Genomic DNA, 3,836 nt, shown 5'->3' with positions numbered 1-3,836 from the left:
TTCTCTCTCATCATTGATGTTTCTATCTCTCCCTCTCCTTTCTTCTCTGAAATCAATAAAAAATATATATTTTTAAAAATGCATATTTGCATATTTGCCTGGCTGGTGTGGCTCAGGGGTTGAGCATCAACCCAGGAACCAAGAGGTCACTGGATTGATTCCTGGTCAGGGCACAAGCCTGGGTTGCAGGCTCGATCCCCGGCAAGGGCTGTGCAGGAGGCAGCTGATCAATGATGTTCCTCTCTCATTGGTGATTCTATCTCTCTATTCCTCTTCCTTCCTCCCACTCAAAAAATCAATTTTTTTTAAAAGTGTATTTAAGAAACAAAATGAAAAAAAATAATTCGGGGGGGAGAGGGAGGTCAGAGACAGAGATATAAGAAAACTAGCAGCGTACAACACCAGTGAAATCAAAAGAAGAGTTTTAAATAGGACACAATGTTCAACAGCACCACAAGGAGCTGAGGATGAAAAGAAGGGATTTGTAGAGTCAGCAATTAGAGCATTTTGATCTTTCAAAGAGAAGTGTCAACAGAGCAGTGAGAGTGAAATCCCACTGCAAGAGGTTAAGGAGGGAGTAGGAAGTGATGAAGTGGAAACAGTGTTCATGCCACTGGATATTCGGCAGTAAAAGAAAGGCTGTGGGACAGGAACTGTTGCATAAAAGAATATGTTTAAAGTCAGGAGTCTGCTTTAGAGGAGGTTTCAAGATGGCGGTTGCTGGATAGCTGACCGGGAGCCAAGGTGAAGGCCCCTACGAAGGGAAGGAGGCCGAGAATCCTCCCCTCCCGGCTTCTCACAGTCCCAGAGCCCAGCATAAGTGTTTGGACATTTTTATGTTGATCCTGGTAGTTTTTTGTTTGTTTGTTTGTTTGTTTGTTTGTTTTTTAATAAACAAGTGAACCATACAGAGTGTCAACATGGGACGAAGAGCTACATCATCCACAGAAAGTGGAAAATTTATGCACCTCACAGACCAAGCCCGAAAAGAAGCCTAGAAGAGAGAATTAAAGAAAAAAAAATAGCGCATGATGGTACAAGTTGCAGTTTTGAAGATGAAGGATCCCAAACAAATTATCCGGGACAGGGAGAAATTGGATGAAATGGAGTTTAACCCAGTGCAACAGCCACAATTAAATGAGAAGGTGCTGAATGACAAGCATAAAAAGCGGTGTGAAACCTTTGAACGTATTCTACGACTCTATGAAAAAGAGAATCCAGATATTTACAAAGAATTGAGAAAGCTAGAAGTAGATTATGAACAGAAAAGGGCTCAATTTAGCCAATATTTTGATGCTGTGAAGAATGCTCAGCATGTGGAAGTGGATAGTATTCCTTTGCCAGATATGCCTCATGCTCCTTCCAACAAATTGATCCAGGACATTCCACTTCCTGGTGCCCAGCCACCCTCCATCCTTAAGAAGACCTCAGCCTATGGATCTCCAACTAGGGCAGGTTCTAGTCTTCCTCTTCTTGGGCATGGTGTTCCACATTTGCCTCCTGGTAGAAAACCTCCCGGGCCACCCCCTGGTCCACCTCCTCCTCAAGTCTTACAAATGTATGGCCATAAAGTGGGCTTTGCCCTGGATCTTCCCCCTCGCCAATGAGATGAAGACATGTTATATAGTCCTGAACTTGCTCAACGGGGCCATGATGATGATGTTTCCAGCACCAGTGAAGATGATGGCTATTCTGAGGACATGGATCAAGATAAGCATGATGACAGTACTGATGACAGTGACACTGACAGATCAGATGGAGAAAGTGAAGGAGATGAATGTGTGCACCGTGATGATAATGAAAGAAATAACAATGAAGAAAAAAATCAGGTCTGAGTGTACGATTTGGGAAATCAAGGAAGAAGAAGAAGAACATTAAGGAGCTGACTCCTCTTCAAGCTATAATGCTTCAAATGGCAGGTCAGGAAATCCCTGAGGAGGGACGAGAAGTAGAGGAATTTTCAGAGGACGATGGTGAAGGTGATTCTGATGATTCTGAAGCAGAAAAGCAGTCACAAAAGCAGCATAAAGAGGAATCTCTTTCTGATGGCACATCTGCTTCTTCACAGCAGCAAGCTCCCCCACAGTCTGTTCCCCTGTCTCAGATACAAGTACCTCCCATGCCAGGACCACCTCCTCTTGGACCACCCCCTGCTCCACCTTTACGGCCACCTGGACCACCTGCAGGCCTTCCTCCTGGATCACCTCCAGGAGCTCCTCCATTCCTGAGACCACCTGGAATGCCAGGACTCCGAGGGCCTTTACCCCGACATTTACCTCCAGGACCACAACCAGGCCGACCCCGTGGCCCTCCTCCAGGTCCACCTCCAGGTCTGCCACCTGGCCCTCCTCCTCGGAGACCCTCACCAAGGCTACCTCCCCCTGTACCTCCAGGTATCCTTCCACCTTGTCCTGGCATGATGTGCCCACCTTTGGTGCCTCCACTGGACCTGCCCCACCTGGGCTTTTCCCACCGGCTCCCTTGCCAAACCCAGGAGTTTTAAGTGCTCCACCCAACTTGATTCAGCGACCCAAGGAGGATGACACCAGTGCAGCCATCATTGAGAGGAAAGCCACAGCAACCATCAATACCAAACCACAAATCATGAATCCCAAGGCAGAGATTACTCGATTCGTGCCCACCACACTGAGGGTCCATCGGGAGGAAAAGGGGGCTACTGCTGCTCCCCAGAGAAAATCAGAGGATGACTCTGCTGTGCCTCTTGCCAAATCAGCCCCCAAATCTGGTCCCGTCTCAGTACAAACTAAGGATGATGTATATGAAGCTTTTATGAAAGAAATGGAAGGGCTGCTGTGACAACTTTTGATGCCCGAACACACTTCTGTTCATATCATTGGTTCGTGGAAAAAGAGGCTCTTAGGAAACTTGGGCAAAAGAGCTACTTTTATTGTCAGGGTATTTTCTAATTTCAGTTGAAGGAATATCTTAAAGTTTAGCCTTGTTTGGAATTCACTGCATACAAGAGAGGGTATTTCGCTCAGGCTAGGCTGGTTACTGAAGCAGTTCTGCTGCAAATGTCCATTCCCTTTCATACCACCACTTTCATCCCATTTCTTCCCCTCTCCAATCCTTTGGAACTTGTGATCTGGGGGCATATTTGTTTTTGATTCTCCTGTGTGCTGTGGGTTCTGGAGCAGAGATTTTTTGGGGGTGGGGGGTGGGGGGATAGTTCATTTTACCTCATCTTGTCTTTTGTGTTTATTTTTAATATTTTCTTGTAAATATTTTGTAATATTGTAGTGAAATGGATCACAACGTCATTTCCTAATACAAAGCAAGACAAGTGGGAAGAAAATGTAAAATTCTTTAATTAAAATTATTTCCCACTGACCTAAACTTTGAGTGTTTCATGAAATAAATAAGTGTTCTACCCCAAGGGGGTGAAAAAAAAGAGTCTGATTTAGACAGAATGCTTGTGTCCCCCCAAATCCATCTGCTGAGATCCCAATGCCCAATGTGATGGTATTAGGAGGTGGGACCTTTGGCAGGTGATTAGGTCACAGAGGTGGAGCCCTCATGGATGGGATTAGTGCCCTAATAAAAGGGGAGCCACAGAGCTTACTCGTCCTCTTTCACCACATTAATATATCTACACTAATAAAAGAGAAACATGGTAATTAGCGTACGACCGCTAACCTTTTCATTGGCTAATCAGTGAGTATATGCAAATTAACTGTCAGCCAAGTTGGCGGCCGGCAGCCAGGCACTGAAGCGAGCATGAGGCTTGCTTGCTGCGGACTCCAACGTTCCCCGCCTCACTTGCCGGCCTCTCAGCTGCAACTCTAAGCAACTATGTACTATGTTGCAAATAAGAA

At 45.6% G+C, this 3,836-nt stretch overlaps 1 pseudogene; it reads left to right on the top strand.

Moving 5' to 3' along the window:
• Positions 1-916: 916 nt before the first annotated feature.
• On the top strand, positions 917-2,945 carry LOC102253297 (annotated as a pseudogene).
• Positions 2,946-3,836: the final 891 nt, after the last annotated feature.

Source organism: Myotis brandtii, unplaced genomic scaffold, assembly GCF_000412655.1.
Source record: "Myotis brandtii unplaced genomic scaffold, ASM41265v1 scaffold36, whole genome shotgun sequence".
Taxonomy (NCBI): Eukaryota; Metazoa; Chordata; class Mammalia; order Chiroptera; family Vespertilionidae; genus Myotis; species Myotis brandtii.
This window is presented reverse-complemented; position numbering and strand designations above follow the sequence as displayed.